General features: G+C 52.2%; 3 long non-coding RNA genes across 5 annotated transcripts in view; 1 reads left to right on the forward strand and 2 right to left on the reverse strand.

Moving 5' to 3' along the window:
* Positions 1-10,850: 10,850 nt before the first annotated feature.
* LOC130144740 (uncharacterized) lies at positions 10,851-16,920 on the reverse strand. The gene is made up of 3 exons (XR_008820230.1): positions 16,606-16,920; positions 13,134-13,252; positions 10,851-12,009 (listed from the first exon to the last, which is right to left on the reverse strand). It is a non-coding gene; the product is annotated as an uncharacterized LOC130144740 (long non-coding RNA).
* A 103-nt stretch (positions 16,921-17,023) lies between these two features.
* LOC130144912 (uncharacterized) overlaps positions 17,024-23,565 on the forward strand; it is a 38,585-nt gene continuing 32,043 nt past the window's right edge. The window contains exons 1-2 of one of the 3 annotated variants that reach the window (XR_008820285.1): positions 17,024-17,127; positions 23,422-23,541. This is a non-coding gene — a long non-coding RNA (uncharacterized LOC130144912). Of the gene's footprint in view, positions 17,128-23,348; positions 23,542-23,565 lie in introns of those variants that run through there. The other 2 variants (XR_008820286.1, XR_008820284.1) reach the window with 2 other exon arrangements.
* LOC130144913 (uncharacterized) lies at positions 17,134-22,527 on the reverse strand. The gene is made up of 3 exons (XR_008820287.1): positions 22,455-22,527; positions 20,253-20,683; positions 17,134-19,203 (listed from the first exon to the last, which is right to left on the reverse strand). It is a non-coding gene; the product is annotated as an uncharacterized LOC130144913 (long non-coding RNA).

The raw sequence follows: 23,565 nt of genomic DNA on the forward strand, positions 1-23,565 counted from the left end.
TTTCAACTTTCTTTGTTCAACGATTTACTGACTCATGGTCTCCTTATCTCCTTCAGGTGCCCACCTTTTCTTTTCTTATTATTCAGAGTACATTCCTTTCTCAACACAAACAGAGCATCACCTAGAGCACTGTACCAAACTCATCCTGACTAATCTTTTTAAGACCTCTCTGTGTTTCAATTTTTAGTTGAAATAAATACATATTTACTTGAAAGGCAGAGAGTTATGCTGACAGCCTAGATTCTCTGAAAGCTTCGATGGTCTGCAGGTGTTCCCTTCGTTGGCTTAAAAGTTTATTGGATTCACAAGAATAAAAAATTGCCGATGTAACAGTCTTAGAGGCCTAGGAAGTGATCAAAATCTTAAAACTATACTGAAGAATGAAATAGAAAAGATGGCAGCTACCCCTGAAAGGAGGGTGAGGGACTTGGTTTTTTCTTACAGAGCAATCAGTTGATGCACAAAGCACAAGCATTGCTGGAAGGTCACCCATAAAAGAATCTGCATGAGCTGGAGTACAGGTGATAGATGGCATGAAGGAGGCATGTTGCTCAAGCAGATAGTGGGCTTGGAACAAGCATTGCCACACCACACCTTTGCAGAGATATTAAGATACAAAGTACGTAAAGTTCATTTTGCATCAGCCAGTCATGACGACACCAGACTGAGGCACCAACACTCACCCAGCTCCAGAGAGCTGGAAATGTGCACCTGAGCAACCTTGATGAGAAGAGCTTACCCTAAAACGCCACTGTCTGCAGAAGGGGTGGTTGGAGTTGGGGTTGTCCCCAGGGGCTCCACTGCACAGGTGGGCAGGGGCTACCATGTGTAACATCTCTGCAAAAGGTGGTACTTGTCTCTCAGTGCTGGCCAAGGGTACCACACTGCTCTGCATGGGAGGGTTAGCTGCGCTCCCATCCAGCCTGGGCTTGGCGAAACACTGGTCATTGACAGTCTGCGTGGTCTTCAGTTTGGTTCCCATTAATCTCTGCAGAAAGGGGATTCAGAGGCATGTCTGGGCTGTGGCCAGCAGCATTTTGTGCTCGCTGCTTTGGTGACAGAGCCTGTTTTCAATGAACCGCCAAGACACCAAACAGAGACTGAAAGCCTCTGTGTGCACCAGGCCCCATCAGTAGCAGGAATCAGGGGCTGCTCTGCCTGGAGGAGCCACAGCTGCTCAAGGAGGCTGTTCTACCCACCTAAGCTGCTTGGGCATCTCTGTCCTCCATGTGGGGCAGGGATGCTCAAAGAAGCAGCAAGAGCTGGATGCGAAGGCTGAGAGGAAGGGAAAATCCAGGTTGTGGAGTAAAACAGAGGTGATCCTTTGTGATAAAGTACAATGATGGTATATAAGAGCTAAACTGGTTGCTTTTAGTTATTAGGTCTGCCTAGCTCAGCACATGTGGCTTCCGCTGCTTGAAATATGCTTTGCTCTTTTTAATACTCCTGTGGGGTAGGGAAATAGCTCAGTCAGAGGGGGCATTGGAAGCACAAGAGGTACATGAAGACCCAGCCCTGCAGAGCTGTCGGGTGCCATGGAATATTTCTCCAGTCGCTATGGCCCCATAAATCCACAGTTCAAGGACTCGGGTAGGAAGCAGAGGTGGGGTCAGGAGTCTCCCCACCTGACCTGAACTACTTTATAGAGGTCCTAATGTTAAAACCCTGCAGTCAATAAAGAGATCTGGATTACCTTCTGGTGATGCTTTTCTCTTTTCACTGAATGTAAAAGTGTGGCTATCAGATAGGGTGATAATTTGAATTCATCAGTTAACTAATAGAGCTGGAGGGCAGTCACTAGAGCCTGACCCTGGGCTGCTGTAAGTACATAACTACCTTTAGTCTTGAACTCTGGTGCAACATCTTAAAGATTCCTTCATTTAGCCATCTCTGAAGTTGCACTGCTTAAATCCTAAAAAAATCCTAAAAAAAATCCTAAAAAACCCATGCCTAACCTGTTCTTGGTGTCTTATTTGTCTATTAAAAATGTATCTTCAGAGTCAAGTGTAACAAAGCAACAGCAAAGATTTCATTTTCCTATTGCTCTTACACTTAATGACAACAAAAAAAAACCCCTTACATATATCTTTAACCAATATTTCTCAAACTTCACTGTTTTTAAAATGTCATTGTTATGTTTGTCACCCTAACAGCTGAACTTGATTTAGGTGGCATAGAATTGTTTAGGTTGGAAAAGACCTTTAAGAATATCAAGTCCAACCATTAGCTCAGCACTTCCAAGTCCACCACTAAACCATGTCCCTAAGCACCACATCTATAGGTCTTTTAAATACCTTCAGGGATGGTGACTCCATCGCATCCCTGGGCCACCTCTTCCAATGCTTGACAGCCCTTTTGGTGAAGAAATTTTTCCTAGTATCCAACCTAAATCTCCTCTAGTGCAACTTGAGCCCATTTCTTCTTGTCCTTTTGCATTATCTGGGAGAAGAGATCAACCCCCACCTCACTACACCTTCTTTCAGGTAGCTGGAAAAGCAATAAGGTCTCTATTACAGCCATTTTGCTTGCAAATCATGAGCTTTACATTTTGATGCACCTTGGCTCTTTGTCGTTCCAACCCACAGCTGAACACCTCAACACAGCATGTGGTACAAAACCTGCTCCTGCACTGACCTAGCCAGTCACAAGAAATGCGTATTGGCTGGCAGATCTGAGCAGATCTGAAGACCTCTGGGGTGCCAAAAAAAAAAAAATCTTCAGAAAAAATGAAATAGCTGCACAGATCATGTTCCCCTTTTTTGCTTTGAGGAAGTCTGGGCAAGTCCCACTAGGATGTGGCTCATCCTCTTGAAATAAAAATAATACCTCGGTCATGCTTGAGCCATTCCCCACAGATGCATGTACTCTTAGCAGCCTTAGTAGGATATTGCATGTATCGACTGTCGTCACCTGTGGTTTAATTAAGCCCTGGAGACAGCTTATTTTATTTCCTGTCTTCTTTCTAGAGAGCAGGGTGACTCTGCATCAAGTCTCTAGGTTGACCCAGTATTTGTCTTTGCCAACTCTTCCCTAAGTGACCTCAACCAAGTCATTTAACTTATCAAATATCTGTTCGCTCATCAGTGAGTCCAACATATCTTCCTTCTCCACTCTATAGCACCAGTTCCTGAAGAAAAAGCTGCAGTTGGATCAAACTGAATTCTTCACTGTGCTGTAAGAAATCTGAAGAAGCACAGCAAAACAGTCTTCATTTTGGGAATAGTTGGGTGAAATGCCAAAAAAGTAAAATAAGGCTTTAAATGAATGAATAATTTCTCTGATGTCTACAGAAATTCCTTGAGCAGTTCAGTGAACAAGTAACTGAAAGGACAACTACTCGACAATCTGTTTTGATGGGTTTATCTAAATTATACATATTTTAAATAAATATCTATATAACAAATGTATGACACAAAACTAAGTCTTAACTTATGAACAGAAGTTCTCAAACAGGGGACTACAGCAAATCTAATTTGTCAAGAGACCATTTCCATTTAGGATAAAGAATAAGACATTGAGATAGGAGGTCCACAACTGATGTTTTCACTAAGAGCAGAAGAATGTCAGCAGTGAAATAATCCTTGACAAAATGGTGCAAAACACACAAGTGCAACACAAGCTATGAAGAGGGATAAAATCTTCCTGAGGTCCTTGAGCCAGTGCAGTTGTCTCATCACAGCTGGCTCTGAGGAGTTTTCATCATCTTGATCCTGTCTCCATTCTCCTGCAATGAGCCCATGGGGAACCAATACTCATGGTCACATCTGTGGGGAGCTGCTTGCTTCGCTGCTTCCAGCCATCCTGCATTATATCATTCCTCTGACTTTGTATATATGGATAAGCTCTCTCAATGCCTCCTATAACCAAGAGGTCTGTTGCTTTTCTTTCCTGTATTGCTGCTGGATGCCTTCCAATTTGTCCTAGAGACACTGAGCAAAATTTTTTGGGTTTTGAGCCTCATCTTTGTCTCCTAGCATGTCTGTTATAGTTTGATAGTCTTCACATGCAGCCAGTTGGTCAGCCATACCACTGATTTGCAAGATGAGTTGTTAATTGGCACTCTTCAGAGTATTGTTTTTGTATTCTAGCAGTCAAAGACTCTCTTCCCTTTGTTGCAGCGTGTCTTTAATGTTCTTTCTTCTGCAACTCTTCCACCAACGTCTTGTAAAGGCCCATCTTGGCTTGCCAGCCATGGTTCAGAATTTGCCTGTCTTTGATTTCTTCCTTCAGCTACTAATTTCTTATGCTGAGGCTGGTGACCAAATCTCTGAGGTTTTGCAATTGCATTGATTTTGCAGTGTTTCATTGAAAGAGGTCAGATCCTGAAACAACATTTGCTGGAGATGTCCATGCTACTGGTGGAGGAAAGGAGTGGGATCTGGAAAGCTGAAGTTTTGGAAAACTGTGGAGGAAGGGGGCAGGGGGTGGTGGGGAAGTTGCATTTTGATCGCTTCGGTTATTCAGAATCTGATGCTTAGTGTTACTGCATTTGACCACCTGTCCTGCTTCTAGTGAACATTGCTCTTTATCAGAAGGACCGTTTTTAGTGCACCATTACTCACACAGATTAAAGTGCCTATGAAAATTGTATGTTGTACACTTTGGGCACATCCCTTTGGCTGTGGAGGGACAGAAATCTACAATACAAGATCTCGGTAAACTGTAAAGCATATGGCTTGAGTCCAAGCAAACCAGGCTGCAATCATGTTCAGATCTAGTTAAAAATAAATCAGCCATGAGAAATTTCTCCTAGTAAGTCCACATCTTCCCGGAACTATTTCACCCCATTTCTTTCCTTTTAGGAAGAATATGGCTAAGACCCTTTTAACTAAGAAGCCTGGATTGAGCCAAGAGCCTGTTAAGAAATATAAAAATAGCACAATAAAGCCTGGTTTTCTTAGTTTTTCCCCACCTTCACTTCAAGCAGTGCACTCCCAGGGCCCCAGTTTCTAGAAGAAATTACAAATAATGGAGGAGATCTATGCTTTTCAGAGACACCATGCTCTCTCCTCTTTTTCATTAATTAAGGCATTCCAGGAGTTATTACAGGAGGTGTTAGCAATGGTATCAAAGATCTTCATAGTAACTAAATCCACCCCCTCCATTTTTTAACTGTTGAAGCCTGATGCAGAACACAGGAAAGCTAATAAAAAGCCTTTTACTCACTACAGCAGACTCAGGGCCAAGCCCTCTTTTAACCCCTGATGTGAATGGCATGCACAAGCTGTCATCAAAAAAACTGTGTCTAAAACTGCAGAACGGCTCTGAATCAACTTTTACTTTCATAATGACACAAGGGAAGAAAAAAAGCTGCCTTTATGCACATGAATAGATGCATCTTTAGGCCACGTGAAAATAAATGATGGTGAACCCTTGGAGTTGCCTTCACTCCTCTGCACCAGGCCCATCAATCAACATGCTTAAACAGGCACACACTGCCCCACATCCATAATGCCTTTGGCATCTCAACGGCCCTCTTTTAGTGGAAGTTGCTCAGCTTCCATGCAATGAGAGCAGCATGGATACCTCCAAAGTAGGAAATATCTGTCTCCCGCTGAACCTGATGGGACATGGGTGTCCAGTGCCCCAGGGGGCTGTTGTTCTGCTTTGTTTGCTCAGGGTTGCCCAGCAAGTCAGTGGCAGAACATGGATTTTGATGTACATCTCCCATAGTCTGTGCCAGGGCTTCTGCAGGCTCAATTCTTTCAGCTCTTGTAGTCTGCTACTTGCATGCAGACACGAGCTTGCTTGGTTACAATCCCTTGCATTGTCTGCAATTCCTTGGCCAAAGGGAATTGAAATAGTCTTTGCCTGACTCCAATGCAAAACCACAGGCTGGCTGGGAGAGCTGGAAAAGACATCACTAGACAGGCAGAGACATTTTAGCCTGATAAAGAGAAATATGACTGCCCTGGTTTCAACTGGGATAGAATTAATTTTTTTCTTAGTAGCTGGTGCAGTGCTGTGTCTTGGATTTTGTATGAGAACAACGTTGATAGCACACTGGTGGTTTTGGTTGTTGCTGGGTGATGTTCGTACTAAGTCAGGGACTTTTCAGTTTCTGGGGCCCTGCGGGCGAGAGGGATGGAGGGACACAGCCAAGACAGCTGACCCAAACTGGCCAAAGGGATGTTCCAGACCATACGGCGTCATGCTGAGTAGATATAAGCTGGGGGAAGAAGAAGGAAGGGGGGGGGGATGACATTTGGAGTGATGGTGTTTGTCTTCCCAAGTCCCCGTTACACGTGATGGAGCCCTGCTGCCCTGGGGATGGCTGAGCGCCTGCCTGCCCACGGGAAGCAGTGAATGAATTCCTTGTTTTGCTTTGCTTGCACACACAGCTCTTGCTTTACCTATTAAACTGTCTTTATCTCATCCCATGGCTTTTCTCACTTTTACCCTTCCAATTCTCTCCCCCAGCCTGACATGGAAAGAGTGAGCAAGTGGCTGTGTGGGGCTTAGTTGCTGGCTGGGGCTAAACCACGACAATGACAGATGCCAGAAGTGATTTAAAGACAGCAATAAAGAAAGCAAAAAAGGAATATTTGGTCATTTTCATAGTGCACAAACTACAGGTCATTTAGTTACATTACCAGGTGGGAAGCTATGAACTGGCTGATATAGGTATTTCTCTGCATGTCATTAATCTGTGAAGTCATTACCAAAAGACATTGTGGATGTCAAAATTTTACATGGGCTCAGGAAAGCAAATGGACAAAATTCATGAAAGAAAAATCCTATAGGGTGTTTTAACTCAAAGATACCATTTCTAGCTCAAGTATACCATTAGCCACAAACTGCCAGGGCAATACGCAGTGAAAGCTGTGCTGAGACCCCCCCACAGCGCTGCGTCCAGCTCGGGGGTCCTCAGCATCAGAGGGACACGGACCTGTCGGAGCGGGCCTGTCGGAGGCCACGGAGCTGGTCAGAGGGCTGGAGCCCCTCTGCTGTGGGGACAGGCTGGGAGAGCTGGGGCTGTGCAGCCTGGGGAGGAGAAGGCTGCGGGGAGACCTTAGAGCAGCTGCCAGTGCCTGGAGGGGCCGACAGGAAAGCTGGGGAGGGGCTTTGGGCAAGGGCAGGGAGTGGTGGGACAGGGGGGAATGGCTTGAAGCTGAGAGAGGGGAGATTTAGGTTGGACATGAGGAAGAAACCCTTCCCCGTGAGGGCGGCGAGGCGCTGGCCCAGGCTGCCCAGAGCAGCTGTGGGTGCCCCATCCCTGGCAGGGCTCAAGGCCAGGCTGGACGGGGCTGGGAGCAGCCTGGGCTGGGGGGAGGGGGCCCTGCCCGGGGCAGGCGGTGGGACTGGCTGGTCTTGAAGGTCCCTTCCAGCCCAGACTGTTCTGTGGTTCTGTATCTATTTGCACCCTCTATTGGACTAGAAAGAAGTGTGAGCTGAAGCCACATAGCTGTTCCTGGGGCCTAAAAGGCTGAGTTTACAACTCGCCCATGTAATGCCTGCTCCAAACTGGAAGACCCAAGAGTGGGTTGTTTCAGCTGCTGAGCAGCACCAGCCTTCACACTACAGGCAGTATGAATTACTGTAATGTCCTGTTGGGCTGAACTGAATTTGCCTCAGAGAGATGATTTGGCCTTAAACAGCTTTTCTGCCAGAGATAGAGGGGTACAGGGGCTACGGAGAGATATAAACCAGCTGTCTCCACTGCACCCCTCAGAAAGATTGAGTGAGGGGAGTCATCCTGATTATGGACCTTTTATTTGAAGGCAGGGTAAACAATACAGATTTATTCAGGTCAGGGGAATACTGAGCAGCTGATCACATGCTAAATATTTATGTCCATCTGGGGGATTCCTCAGAATGGTATTTTTCCACCCATCTGTAATGAAGCTGGCAGCAGATGCTTTCCCGAGCTCATTAATGTAGTGGTAACTATGTCTATAAATCCAGATGTCAGGACTCGCCTGGGCAGCAGACAAGGCTGGATTTGCTTTGGTTGCAGATGAGATTTTTGTCAGTGGGTCAGACGCTTTCCAGCTCTGAACTCGTGAGATTTTGTCCCTTGCTCTCTAACTCCACTTCACTGGCTGGTGACAATTTGCTTTCTAACTGGGGGCCAAAGAGGAGAGCTGCTGGCTTTGATTGCAAAGTCAACAGTAGATAAAACAGATGATAAAAGGCTCAGGGCATTCCTTCTCTCTTTCTCTGCTCCCTGTTCAGTCTCCAGTACCAGTCAATGATAGAGTATTTCTGTTTCCACTAGGAATATCCCCTCCACCAATCTGGGGTGGTGAACTCCTAGAGAAACACTGATGTTGCCTTGGTCAGCATCCAGCCACTCTTCTCAGACACAGCTGAGAATATGATCAGCACACAATGTATTATACGAAACGCTTTTCTATAGGGTTTTCTTACAATCTCACTCCTTTCCTGTTGTTAGCTGATTTTGATCTCAGCCTGCTCCCTTTTGGTAAGGGACAACAAGTCTTGGCTTGTCACAGAGTGGTTGGGGTTGGAAGGCACCTCTGAAGACCATCTAGCCCAACAAGCAGGCTCTCCTAGAGCAGGTTGCACAGGGTCATGTCCAGGCAGGTTTGAATGTCTTCAGAGAAGGAGACTCCACAACCTCTCTGGGCAGCCTGTCCCGGTGCTCTGTCACCCTCATAGTAAAGAATTTTTTCCCCATATCCAGATGGAAGTTCCCATGTTGCAGTTTGTGCCCATTGCCTAACCCTGTCACTGGGCACCACTGAAAAGAGCCTGGCCCCATCCTCTTGATACTTGCCCTTGAGATATTTGTAGGCATTGATAAGATCCCCTCTCAGCCTGCTCTCCAGGCTGAACAGCCCCAGCTCTCTCAGTCTTTCCTCGTCAGGGAGATGCTCCAATCCCCTCAGCATCTTTGTAGCCTCTGCTGTCCCTCTCCAGTAGCTCCCTGTCTCTCTTGAACCGGGGAGCCCAGAACTGGACACAGTACTGCAGATGCGGCTTCACCAGGGCAGAATAGAGGAGGAGGAGAACCTTGCTTGACTTGTCTTTGGTTTAGGTGTTGGCACAGGGGTTTGCTTAAACCTAGGTATGTCATAATCACTTGTGAGGTCTACCATTTCAGTGGAGGTAGGGGATGGAGATCCATGCAGCAGCAAAAGTGCAAGGGTTACTGATGTCTTAGAAACCACAGAAGAAATCACCGTCTGAGAATGGTCATGTAGGAATGAGGGCTTCTTCCCCCAAAAAGGCTGCAGGATCAACAGCCCAACTGAAGTGCATCTACACCAATGCATGCAGCACAGGCAACAAACAGGAGGAGCTGGAAGCCATCATGCAGCAGGAAAACGATGACATAGCTGCCATAAAAGGTGGGATAACTCACACAACTGGAATGCTGCAGTGGATGGCTATAAACTCTTCAGAAGCAACAGGCAAGGCAGGAGAGGCGGTGGGGCAGCCCTGGGCGTTAGGGCGCGTTTTGGCTGTCTAGAGCTTGACGATGGTGACAAGATGGTCAGGTCTCTCTGGGTAAGAATTGGAGGGAAGGCCAACACGGCAGATACCACGGTGGGAGTGTGCTACAGACCGTCCAACCAGGGTGAAGGGGCAGATGAAATACTTCCTAAGCATCTGGGAGAAATCTCATGACTGCGAGCCCTTGTTCTTGTGGGGGACATCAACTGGTCAGGTGTCTGCTGGAAATAGAATCCGGCAGAGAGGAAACGGTGCAGGAGGTTCCTGGGGCGTGTAGGAGAGACCTTCCCGACAGCTGGTGGGGGAGCAGCAAGGGCTGGCACCCGTGGGTCCTGCTGTTTGTGAACAGAGAAGGACTAGCGGTGCCGTGGTGGTTGGAGCCCATCTGGGGCACAGCGATCGCAAAATGATAGAGGTTTAGATCCTTGGAGGAGTAAGGAGCGGGGTCAGCAGAACTGCCACCGCGGACTTCTGGAGGGCAGGCTTTGGCCTGTGGAGGGGCCTGGCTGAGAGCCCTCGCGAGGCAGTCCTGACGGGCAAAGGAGCCCGGGAGGGCTGGATGTTCTTCAGGAAGGAAATCCTGAAGGCGCAGGAGCGCGCTGACCCCATGTGCCGAAAGGTGAGCCGGTGGGGAAGACGACCAGCCCGGCTGAACAGAGAGCTCTGGCTGGAGCTCAGGGGAAGAGGAATTTGTGACCTTTGGAAGACAGGCCAGGCAGCTCTGGAGGACTACAGGGATGTCACGAGGTTATGCAGGGAGAAAACGAGGGGCCAAAGCCCAGCTAGAACTTAATCTGGCTATTGCTGTAAAAAACAATAAAACCCATTTCCATGACTACGTTAGCAACAAAAGGAGGGCCAAGGAGAATCTCCATCCTTTATTGGACGTGGGAGGAAACATAGCGACACAGGCTGAGGAAGAGGCTGAGGTACTCGATGCCTTCTTTGCCTCAGCCTTTAACAATCAGACCCCAGTTGTTCTCAGGGTACCCAGCCCCCTCAGCTGGGAGACAGGGACGGGGAGCAGAATGAAGCCCCCATAATCCACAGGGAAATGGTCGGTGACCTGCTACACCACGTAGACACGCACAGGTCTGCGGGGCCGGGTGGGACCCACCCAAGGGCACTGAGGGATCTGGCAGCAGCGCTCACCGAGCCACTTTCCACGATCTCCCAGTAGTGCTGCCTAACTGGGGGGGTCCCGGCCGACGGCAGGTCAGCCCGTGCGGTGCCCATCGGCAGGCAGGGCCAGAAGGAGCATCCAGGGAACTACAGGCCTGGCTGACCTCGGTGCTGGGGCAGGTTATGGAGCAGATCGTCCTGAGTGCCAAGGCCAACTGTGTGAGGCCCAACAGGGCTGAGTGCGGGGCCCTGCCCGTGGGTCACACCAGCCCCCCACAGCGCTGCAGGCTGGGGGCAGGGGGCTGGGAACTGCCCGGCGGGGAAGGGCCTGGGGGGGCTGGTCGGCAGCCGGCTGGGCATGAGCCCCCAGTGTGCCCAGGTGGCCACGGCGGCCAGCAGCGCCCTGGCCGGTGTCAGCAGCAGCGTGGCCAGCAGGGCCAGGCAGTGCCCGTCCCCCTGTGCTGGGCCCTGGTGCGGCCGCCCCTCGAGCCCTGGGCTCAGCGTTGGGCCCCTCACCCCCAGGCAGACCCGGAGGGGCTGGAGCGTGTCCAGAGCCGGGCAGGGGCTGGGGAAGGGGCTGCGGCACAGCTCTGGGGGGGCGGGGGGAGCTGGGGGGGCTCAGCCCGGAGAAAAGGGGGCTCAGGGGGGCCCTTCTGGCTCCCTACAGCTGCCTGGCAGGAGGCTGCAGCGAGGGGGGTCGGTCTCTGCTCCCAAGGAACCAGCGGCAGGACAGGAGGGAACAGCCTCAAGTTGTACCAGGGGAAGTTTAGATTGAGTATTAGGAAAAAAATTGTTCACTGAAAAAGTTGTCAAGCACTGGAACAGGCTGCCCAGGGATGCCATGGTGTCACCATCCCTGGAGATATTTGAAAGAGGTGTAGATGTGGTGCTTAGGGTCATGGTTCAGTTGTGGGCTTGGCAGTGCTGGGTTAACAGTTGGACTTGATGATCTTAAAGGTCTTTTCCAACCTAAACAATTCTGTGATTCTGTGATGCCTGGAAGGCACATAGAGTAATTCACTAACCTGTGAACAAGCAGGGAAAAAGAAAAAGCTGTCTTTTAATATAAATCTTGCCTCTCTCAGCACCACACCCCTTAAAGAACAGCAATTAAGGGAGAAGAAAAAAAAAACAGTTGTAATGTAGAGGTGTTCAAGGAAGAGTGAAAAAGTGCCAGAAAATTGCAAATTTTTTGTGGGTCATCTGTAGGGCACCAGCAGTTTATTTACCCCGGCACATCTGACCATACCCAGTCTGATCTGCCAAAAGGCCAGGCATTAGACCGTTTCTGCCTCTGCTCTGCAAGTAGATATTTAAGAGGCTGGCCACTAAATCTGTCTTGTGATTGACTTTGTGCTCTTCTCCTATGATAAGGAAAAAAAATCCTTATTATGCACAAATCATTGCGGGAGAAATTCCTGGAAGTCCACTTATCCACCCAGAAGATAGCCTTGATTTTTTTTTCTCCTGTAAGAAAATATGATGTGGGATAAATCAAGTAGTGATCTTGCCATCTGATGGATTCTCAGCACATTTCACAGTGCACTTAGGAATAAAAGGAGGGTGTAAGTGTGCATGCTGCTGTTTTGAGCATGTTTTGCTGTTTGATAGTTTGACCTCAGTTTTTATAAGACCAGACAAATAAAACAACTTTAAGAAATGTAAACACTCCATGAAAGAGCATTTAGTTTTTCAAGCAGATGGAAATATTTTGCTATAGTTTTCATGAAGTAATAATAACAATAACAATAATAATAACAATAATAACATCACTACTACTACTACTAATAATAATAGTAGTAATTCAAACCAAAGGTATTCTGGTTAAAATTCTGAAATAAATACCTCTAGCTGTAAAAGCCAAAAGTGGTATTCTGATTTCATTGAAAGCTATCCTCCTCTCCCTTCCCCTCCTCTCTCCTCTCCTCTCCTCTTCTCCTATCTCCACTCCTCCCCTCCAATCCCTCCGCTCCTATCTGTTCCCCACCCCTATTCTTTACTCTCCTGTCTTCCCCTCTCTTCAGTTCCCCACCTCTCCCCTCCCCACCCCTCCCCTCTCCTGCCCTTGCCACTCTCCCCAACTCCTCTCCTTAGCTCTCCTCTCCTGCTGTCTCTTCCTCCCCTTTCCCCTCCACACTGCTTCACTCCCACCCCCTACGCAGGCTTCCCCTAAAGTTAGACTGATTAAGGTTATGTCGATTAGTATACTTAGGCTTAGGACATTAAAGTTACTTAGGGTTAGGGAAATTACTGTGTTTAGTGTTAGGGTGGTTAGGGGGAGAAATTCAGATTCCTGAAACCTGGCGAAGATGCTAACCAAGGTAAGTTTAGGCCCTGAAACTCGGTGACGGTTCTAAAAATCAATGAAGGCCTGATGTACTGAGGCCTGAGCCACAGGCCCCGAGCCAAAGTTGACCTTTAGATGGAGCTGCCAACTGAATGGTATAGATGTTGGAGGAAAAATGCTAGATCAATGCTGCTGTAGGCTGTACACCTCAGCTTTGTCCCCTGTATAGCCTCAGACCACGACTGCAAGCACGGTCGGCAAATAGATGCTAGACAATGAAAGTTTAATATTAGTAAGACTGTACCTGACAGTTCAAAGAAGTTTCTAAGTACACAAGACCCTGACCTCTAGGAGGCTGAGACGGTGGAGATTGTCCATTGTGATTACTCAGAACTGAGACGTGCAGAACCTGAAGTGATCATCCTTGAAAGAAAAAGTAAAATAGCGAAGTGGTCAAGATATAGAACAACTTGTGAAACCGACTGTCAAGATAATGACTAATAAAAGACTTGCTTGAAACCAATAGATTAGGTAATGCTTTGTAGAGACTGTAAATGTAGAGCTGAAAATCTTGTAAGCTTGTCACTCTCTGCGGAGGTGACCCAACGCTGCTGGACCGATTAAAACTGCAAACCTAGAGTAACCCATAAGAGTTGGAGTCTCTTCTTTTACAATAGATATATATGTATATTTAGTATCCTGTCATGAGTGAAACAGGCATGATCCTTAGTGATCTATGTACAATCCTCAGCAAAAGATGTAGCTTAGACAAACTATAATCCTGAGAGAAGAGATAGTGCATCCTTCCTTGCTTAGAGACAGGTGGCCAAGGCTGTGAATCCAGCTGTTTGGCCTTGTTTGGAACCTGGTGAGAAAAATCCAGTAGATAAAGGAAACTCCCTCGCATCCTCCCTGAGCCCTGGCCAGGCTTTGGTGGGACCTGAGAGGAGAGTGAAACCAGATGTTTCTGCATTTGCCGTTAGGTGAGCTTGTTTATTCAATAGTACAAAAGCTGGACCCTCTTGCAGCAGCTTTGGAGACCTCAGCTATGAGGGGACACCCTGTGTAGGAAGCGGGACCCCTGGGACCGAAACCCCTGTGGCTCGGGACTGGGACAGGGATCCCTGGGACTTGGACACCCACAGCTTGGGACCGGGACTTGGACCCCAGTGGCTCAGGACCAGAATCGGGACCCCCGCGGCTTGGGACCACAACCCCCACAGCTCAAGACCGGGACCCCATGACTCGGGACCAGGACCCCCGCAGCTTGGGACCAGGACCCCTGGGACCAGGACCTTCGCAACTTGGACCCCCCTGGCTTGGAACCCCTGCAGCTCAGGACCGGGACTCCCAGGACCCCTGCAGCTTGGGGCCTGGACTGTGATGCCCGAGACTTGGACCCCTGCAGCTCGAGACCAGGACCGGGACCCCCGGAACGGGGACCACCATGGCTTGGGACCTGGGCTGGAACCCCCATGGCTTGGGACCGCCACCAGGACGCCCAAGAAGGGAACCCCTGTGGCTCAGGACCAGAACCCCCAGAGCTCAGGACTGCAACTGTGACCAGGACCCCTGGGACTGGGATACCTGGGACCAGGACCCCCGTGGCTCGGGACCAGGACCGGGACCGCCAGGGCTCAGGACCAGTACCGTGACCAGGACCCCTGGGACTGGGACCCCCACGGCAAAGGACCTGGACCGGGACCCCTGGGACTGACCCCGCAGCTCAGGACTGGCACCAGGATCAGGTCCCCCGGGACCGGAACCCCCGCGGCCAGAGACCGGGAACCCCGCGGCGCGTGACGGCACCACGACCGGAACCCCGGGACCGGGAAACCTGGGACCGGGACCCTCGGGACCGGAACACCCATGGCTCAGGAACAAGCCCGGGACAGGGACCCCCAGGACTTGGACCTCTGCGGCTCGTGACCGGGACCAGAATCGGGATCCCTGGGACCAGGACCCCCGCGGCTCGGGATCGTGGCTGCGACCGGGACCCTGCGACTCGGTACAGGGACCCCCGAGGCTCAGACGGGGACCCCCGGGACCGGGACCCCCGCGGCTCGGACCGAGACTGGGACCTGAACACCCGCGGCCCGAAACGGGACTGGGAACCCCGGGACCGGGACACCGCAGCTCGGGCCGTGACCAGGAACACCGCGGCTGGGGACCGGAACTAGAACCGGGACACCCGTGGCTCGGGACAGGGACCCCCGGGACCGAAACCCCCGGGGCTCCGAGCCGGGACCAGGACAGGGACCTGGACACCGGGACCGGTACACTCGGAACCGGGACATCCTGGGCTCGGGACCGGGACCGGGACCGCGACCGGGACCCCCGAGTTCGGAATCCCGCGGCTCGGGAATCCCGCGGCTTGGGACCGGGACCGCCGGGAACGGGACCCCCCGGGCGTGGACCTAGACCGGGACCCCCGGGACCGGGACCCTTGCGACTTGGGACCGGGACAGCGACCGGGACCCCCGGGACCACAAAAGTTGTGCTTCCTGCTTTCTGCGGCGAGATGGGGAACCCCAAACCCCACCCCAACGCTAGCCCGAACCCCAATTCGTAATGCGCATGCGCTTCCGCAACGCCGCCCAGCGGAGTCACAGCACTTCCGCGCGTGCGCCGCCCTCAGTTTTGCCAGTGACTATATCGCGCGTGCGCAGTGGCGTTACCGGAAACCTACGGGCAGCGCATGCGCGCTCGGCGGGTAAGACCCGGGCTCGCGCTCCGCACGGGCAGAAGCGTGGCGTGTGCGAGTGGGCGGGAAATTAAACCGTGGAGGGGCGCAGCTGCCCCGCACCCTGCGGTCCCCAGGTGGGGGCTTGCCGCCAGGGGCGGGGCCGTTGCAGCAGCGAGCACCCGCGGGCTGCCTTTGTCCCGGGGTTGCAACGGCGCGGCAGCTCCGTACTCCCGTGCCAAGCACGCTCTGGCAACGTGCTCGGGGGACGGCAGCGGCGCCTCCTTACCGGGAGGCAGCAGCAGCGGGCGCCGCGGCGCTACCCGCAACAAGGGATCGTGATGCCGCTAACGGCGGCCGGCAGCGCCGACTGGGGAGGCGCCACCGCGCATGCGCGTCGCCAGGGCTGCAGCACCGATTTTTGGTCGCCGGGTCACAGCAGCAGCGCCCCCCCAACCGGGCGGGTGCAATACCCACTTTTGGTCGCCAGGAGGCAGCAGCGCCCCACCAACCCTGTGCCGAGCACTGGCCGGGCGAGCACTGAGCGGGGTCTCAGCCCAGTTTACGCCACCGGACCCCGGGACTGCTGCTCGCTGCGGCTGCGGGGTTCCCTGCGCTCTGCCCTTTGCCCACTCGCAGCCCGGGCATTCATACTTATTGCCTCTGTATGCAAAAGCACCCACGTGGCTCAAGCTGTTAAATCCTTTCTGTATGATGCATTCCGTTTTGCTGTGGGAACTAGGGGTGCATTTGCTCTGTTTGCATTTGGAAGCATCTGTTAGTAACAGCACCTTTAAATTATTTTTTTAAAAAATAGAAGAGACTTCGCAGGACTGCACTTTTTTAGTAGGAAGAAACGAGTGGTGTAAATATGTGGCTTAGGAAAAGCTCACACTAGGTTTTTCCTTGCATAACTAAGCCATTATGAGCTGTTGCACGATTTAACCTCTTGTGTTCATAGCCGTTCCCTGTGACGGGAAAGTGAGGTGTTACCGGAGTGAAGGGGTGCAGAGTACGCGGCAGGGCTGGAAGGTGGAACAAGTGAGCGGGTCTTTCCCTCCCTCCCCCCCACCTGCCCCCCGGCAGCGCGTACCCTCCGGCGAGGATTTGCTTTCCGCTCCGTCGCTGTGCCAGCCGGTCGGAGGGGCTGCTCGGTTGCTCTCGGCAGGGCGTCTGTAAGCAAGTGCAGCGCCTTGCAGGGCGGAGTCAGCGGCGGGCCGGGGGGCTGTGACACCGAGCGGCAGCTGCTCTCGGCCAGCAGCTTCGCCTCGGGACCGAGCCCCCCCAGGCAGCCGCTGTGGGCACAGCCCGCACCCCGCGGGCGGCCCCCGCAGAGCCCCGGGGCCGGCAGGCTGAGGGGAGCCCGCGGCGGCACCGAGCCCCTGCCCGCCCCGGCGCGGAACGGCAGCCCAGCCCCTCCTCGGCCGGCTCCGGGCCGCGCTGCCCGGCGGGGCGGGGCCGGCGGGCGTGGGCGGGGCCAGCGGCGGCCCCGGCCCGGCCCCGGAAGGCGGGTTCATTTCCGGCCACGCGGCGCGCTGGGGAGTGGCGGTGGCGGCGCGGGGGTTCCCCGGCAGCCTGGAGGACTTTCGGGTCAAGGCGTGCGGCGGCGCGCTGGGTGAGCGGGCGGGCCCGGGCCTCGCCGTGGGGCAGCGGCCGGCCGGGGGGCCCATGGCGGGCCGGCGCTCGCGGCCTGGCGGTGGGCGGGACCAGGACCAGGACCGGCGGGGCTGCCGGCGGTTCTCGTCTCCCCGGCAGTGACGGTGGTCCGCGGGCTCCTCAGGGTGCTGCCTTTTTTTTTTTCTCGGAGCTGCGCCGCCACCTCAGCGAGGAGGCCAGGAGCGGCGGTGGGGCGCCCCACCCCCCCCCCCCCCTCCCCGTCTGCGGGGGTTTTGTCTTTCCCCCAGCCGCTGGCCGTGGCCGTGGCAGCGGGCTGGGGCTGCCGGCCCCCGCGGGCCGCAGAGGCTGCCTTGGGGCCTGCGGTCACGCTGTCGCAGGGCGGTGGCTCAGGAGCCTCTTCCCGCCCCTGCGGGCAAGGGAAAGGAATGATAGCCGGCAGCGGAATCCCCCCCACTCCCCCCCGCCCTGACTGCTGTCTTTCTCTAAAAAGTATTGCAAATGCCAAGCGCTTAGGTAGCGGGGAGGGTTGGGAGGCAGCAGCTCAGGTGTCTCGCTGCTCCTGTGTCGTGACAGTCAGCTCCTGGGCCAGAGCAGCCGAGGGGAAGAGGCCTTTGGATTCGCTTCTGAGCGGAACGGGGCTCTTTGTTTTTTCTTTGTACCTGCGTTCATCTGGAATTGTACGTTGACGCATCAGGGGGAGCTAAACTGAAGGCCAGTCTAGATGTTATTTTTCCGTGTATGCCTTGTGCTTGTGGGTCGGACTGCTGACTGTGGAGGGATAACTTTTGTACTTGCTGAGGGCTCACGGGGCTCCGTGTGCCTGCTGCTTCCGAGTGCTGCGCTGCTGCTTGGGCAACAGCCGGGGAGGAATTGGTGGTCCCTCGTGGTTAGGCAGCCAGGCCTGCTGGGCGCTTAAACCAGCGCGTCCAGTCGGGTGGTATCATTTTTCTAGATTGTAAATGAGCCTGAGATTTAAACCCACTTACATTTCTATATGGCGGTGTACTTTGTCAGAGAGCTCAGTCGCACTGACAGAGCTGGCACAGAGTTCCCTTGGGACTCCAGACTTGACTGTCTTGTTGAAAGGCTCGAGAGCCTGCTTTGGAAGTCACTTGGCAAGGCACAGCTTTGCCGTGATTTTGGTACCTGAATTCTGACTGTAATGCCAGTGCCACACGTTAGCCTTTCTCCGGAAGTTTTCAAAGCAGAATGAACATTAATAATCTGATTACCTTTTAACTAAATTCAAAACAAAGTTGCAGGATGAAGTAACTGCAAGTCCTGCAAGTCTGACTGGGTACTGCTGCTGCGCATGTTACCTGCCTGTCTACCAATCGTTCCTGCCTCTTGTTCTGTTGTAGTAATTCCTTCAGGTAATGCGTTGGGCTCTAAATGTAGTTAATCTTGACTTCCTTCTGATCCCCCAAGATGTTACCGGTCTTTGCCTTCCTGTTGCCTTCACAGGCACACGGTGACCTGGGTCAGGAACGGCACGGCGGCCGACCCCTGCCCGCGCGGTCCATCAGCTCACAGACACCAATGTGTGGATGGCAAATGGCGTTTATTGCTGAACGATGCGACACTATATAGCCTAGGTTTACAATGTCACTTCCGTCTGCTTACATCATAAACTAAAAGCTGTTGGCTGCTTGGAGGGGGGCCCTATGTTTCCATACAGCGTGAGATCTTCCGGCCGCCAGGCCCTACCTAGCAACATTTCCCCCCCCCCCATGCTTAACTAAACAGGCTAACATATACAAAGATAAGGCACACTGAGCAATTGGCACTTGGGAAACGACTGGGGGTAATGGAGTGTGGCTTGGGATATTTGGGGAGAGCCAGGGAGAATCGGGGGAAATACTGATCAAGTACACTTTTAAAGCAGTTGTTGGTGCTCTACAAACATGATGTTGACCCTTTCTAGCTGGTGCTGGACCCCCCTGCAGGGGCTGTATCGCCGTTGTCTGGACTCCACCGGTGCAGAGTCCTCAGATGCGGACAGGCCGCTTGCCAACTTGTCGTCTTCTCTTGTCACCAGGGTATATGGGTTACGGGGGTGTCCGATGATCCGGTACTGCAGATAAAAACTCACAGTTTTCATTAGTTTTATTCTGAAGGTCTGGCTTGATAGACTTAAGTGGACACCATTTGATTCTGTTATCTTTTCTGACCGCAGCATACCCTCGCCCTGTCAGAACTAATTTCCACCCTTGTTCCCACTCTCCTAGCTCATTTCTGATCATAACGTATGGACCTTCTTCTAGCGCTCGAGTGGCCCAGTGCTTCTGGGCAGGGCTATTCACCTTGTCTCCCCATGGGAACTGGTTTAAAGCTAATAGGGCTGTCGCTAATAAGCATGTCTGGTCCCTTGAGGGAATGACGTTGGTAAAACCTTCTGGTTTTGCTAATACCTCTAATTTAGATTTCAGAGTTTGATTTGCTCGTTCGACTATGGCTTGTCCTGTACTATTATATGGGATGCCGTGTATCAGAGTAATACCCCATTTCAGAGCGAATGCCTGGACTGATTTAGACACAAAATTCGGACCGTTGTCCGTTTTGATCTGATTAGGGATGCCAAGCCACGCCATGGCTGTTAGCCAATGTTGGATGGTTGCCTTAGCGTTGGTCTTAAGGTGTTGTGTCGCTACGATCACCCCGCTATATGTGTCTACAGTTACTGCTAGCCATGCTCGAGGTTTTAGCAATTGGCAGAGCGTAAAATCTGTCTGCCACACCTCGGAGGCTTTAAGACCTCTGGGGTTGACTCAGCTAGACCACAATGGTGCTTTTTGACAGTGGGGATATGTAGCTACTATATGTTTCGTGTCAGTGGCCGAGATCCCACATCTCTTTGCTAACGCTTTAGCTCCAGTGTGGAGGGACTCATGTAATTGGCGGGCATCTTTCAGTGTCCACAGCCCTTTTGCAGCGGCGTCTGCTTTGTCGTTGCCGATTTGGAAGAACCCTTTGATTGGGTTATGGCTGTTGACATGGATAACCGATATAGTGCCCTTTCGGGGAAAAAAGTGCTGCTTCTAGCATCAGAGCTATTGTGGATGTTGCCACACCGGGCCCTGACATGGCTAAGCAAAGCTTGGCCACAAACATTGAATCAGTTACTATGTTGAGATGTTCTGTTGGGTCAGACCGCACGCCAGCAATACAGCTGCTGCTTCCAGCTGTTGGACGGAGATCGCACGATCGGTCATTTTGACGCAGTGCCATTCTCCTCCCGACTGCCATACTGCTGCCACGGTTGAGGTTGCTGAGGATGCGTCTGTGAAGACCATTGGTCCCTGTTGGGGCCGGTCCATGATTTTCCGTGGAAGGTCGACGTCGACAATAGCTAGCATTTGAGTCCAGGGGGGCTTTGTGGCATACCAGACTTCCCCCCCAAATCTGGCGAGGGCTATAGCTAGATACTCTGACATTGCCACTGATTGTGCTGGGAGCTGTTTGCGAAAGGGTAGGTATATTCTGGCTGGCTCAATGCCCAGATGTCAGGGCGAGTTTTCTGCCTTTCATGATGAGGTTACCGAGGCACTCGACTCCTGGAGAGAAAGCACGTGACGTTTTCCCCAGAACTACCCATTGTATTGGCTGAGCTTTTTCAGGAGGGCCTTGGGCCAGCGCTCCTACTCCCCCCCTGCTCCGTGAAATGCACATACAGATCGAGTGGTATAGCTGGGTTCCACCTGGCGAGCGTGTTTGATGACACCTGTTGTTCGATAAAGTCGAGAGAGTTTATTGCCTCTGTCGTCGTCGGTTTTTTGTTCCCATGGGTGTTTCCCTTTCAAAAGATCGTACAGGGGGGCCATGATTTCGGGAGGGATCAGGACAACATTGCGGAGCCATTGCAAAGACCCCACTAACTGTTGCATATCATGGAGTGTTTTAACGGTTCGACGGATTTTTATTTGAGGAGGTGTTATATAAGGACTTGTGATTCCTATTCCCAAGAAACTGACACAGGGTCCTCTTTTAATTTTCGCACTCGCGATTTCAAACCTGTTTGTCTTGAGGGTTTCTGAAATTATTGTCACCAGGTGGTCTACCTGATTGCCTGATGGTGCGGCAATCAGAATATCATCCCTGCCCCATCAAAAATCAACCTACAAGTCTGTTTTATATCGAATGGGAGCAAATCATCCCCCCCAAAAACCCCATCTATGAGGGTGGAGACCATGGCAGAATTGAGTCCTTTGTCCGCGATTGCTTTAACAATCGCTTGTATATCCTTAGGGCTTAAGGGCGAATGAACCCTCTGTCCCCCGTCCGTCGCTCGGACCGGGAATGCTAGTGTGTCTGGTGGGGCCCAATCGGCACATGCAATTTGTATTTTTCTCCAATCGGTGAGCGTGATTTCTGTCCCCTTATGTCTGTCTTTTCCCGTGAGTGGTGATATTTTGGTCTTTGTATTTGCAAGCCAATTCTCCCATGCAGAGTCGGAGTCGGAGTCCGACTGACTGCTCACTTCCGGGTGCTGGTGGTGTGTGGTCGGGCTTCGGCCCCTCCCTTGTCTTGCATAATCAGGTGGTTCTTTCCCTTTCTGCCCGCCCCGCCTCCCGCTTGGGGAGGCGCCTGCCTTATAAGGACGGTTTTGGGGAGGGTCATTCTGATTGGCTTTCTGCCCCTCGCTCGTGATCTTTTCCCTTTTTTGGTCATGCCAATCACTCTTTTCCTTCCCATTCCCCTCCCCCTCCCCTCTGTGTGCGCTTATTAACTCTAGCGCTGCCCCCCTGCTCCCGCCAGGGCGGTCTCGCCCCGCCCTTCCCCTTGCTGCTCGGCGCCATCTTGGGGCATATAGGGTGCTGGTTCAATCCGTGTATTTTCGGCCTCGGCTTTCGCCTCAGCACCCCTGGCCTCTGCAGCCAGTTTGCCCCAAAAGGAGTTCGCCGAGGAGTCAGTGGGCGAGCTGAAGATGTTAGAGTCTTTCGGACGCTGAGTGGGCGCGCCACCTTTCTGTCGGCTTTGAGGGTCGACGGAACCCTCCTCAGCCGGGGGGCGTGAGGTACGCGTAGCCGCCCCAATTCCCACCCGCGGGGTGGTTAACAGACAATCCCTGGCAGCCTTCCAGGTCTCCTGCTCGTGTCTAGCTTTTTGGAGAGCCTGGACGACTTTCCCCCACGCTTTCAGATTTTCCCCACTACCAGTAGACATCGTTTAAACGCATAAAGCGCGGGAACATTTGTCCCACGCATCTGGGTGGAGTATATCCACTGGCTGGTCAATGACCCCGAGCTCCAAAAGTCTCGCAACTGCGAGAGTAAAATCTTTGGGCTTACAGTCAGTACCCCACTGCTTATGCAGCTGTAATACGACCTTCGCAAGAGCTTCCATCCTCTTGGTTGGTCCGGGAGTGTCCTCCCCGCTGGGCTGGTCCTGCCGCTCCGGCCGCCGTTCACCCGACTCCAGGTGATTGTTCCCGGGTTTTGGCACCACTTGTTGCCTTCACAGGCACACGGTGACCTGGGTCAGGAACGGCACGGCGGCCGACCCCTGGCCACACGGTCCATCGGCTCACAGACACCAATGTGGTGGATGGCAAATGGCGTTTATTGCTGAACGATGCGACACTATATAGCCTAGGTTTACAATGTCACTTCCGTCTGCTTACATCATAAACTAAAAGCTGTTGGCTACCTGGAGGGGGGCCCTATGTTTCCATACAGTGTGAGATCTTCCGGCCGCCAGGCCCTACCTAGCAACACCTTCCTCGCGTGGGAAGGCCAGAGAGACTGGGAGCCTCAGCTGTTTCGTGCGGAGAAGCTGTCAGCCTTCTATGAGAGCATGTAGCCAGCAAGCACGTAGTGGTGCTTTGATACCAAGCTGAGACCGCAGACTTCAATCTTCTTTGTGAAAAGAGATCACAAGGAAATGTGCTGATGTTGAAGGGGGAAGGGTGGCGGGGGAAGAGGTAGGAGGCAGCTTTCAACCAATTTTAGGCTTAACTCCTGTGTTCCTGGGAATGGTTCTGGGCTTTGAGGGGTTTGGTTTTGGCTTTTTGCCTTAAGTGCGTCTACCTTTCAGGGTAACGCTTTCTTGGAAGTTGTAAATGGTTCTTCTTGGACACCAAACCCAATCCCGTACCTGGGAGGGCCATTTAGCATGCTGCAGCATGCTTTTTATTCCCTATAGGTCACTTGGCCCCAGCCGTGCACACTCTCCCAGTTTGGCACATTCTTACCCTGCTGGCTGAAAGATTCTGTCTTTTCACTTCCTCAGCTTGCCACAGGCCGTAACAAATGTGTGTTCATAGACCGCTTTCCTTGCTCATCACTGATTTCAGATTTGAGTGTCAATGCCATGGACGTAGCAGGAGAGCAGCAGCTGGACGTAGAGCACAATCCATTTAAACAACGCTTGGATAAAGCTGCCAGTCATGTGACTCCAGAAGCTGAGAGACACAGTAAGATGCTATTCTGCTTTTCTT

Source organism: Falco biarmicus, chromosome 2, assembly GCF_023638135.1.
Source record: "Falco biarmicus isolate bFalBia1 chromosome 2, bFalBia1.pri, whole genome shotgun sequence".
In the NCBI taxonomy this organism is placed as follows: domain Eukaryota; kingdom Metazoa; phylum Chordata; class Aves; order Falconiformes; family Falconidae; genus Falco; species Falco biarmicus.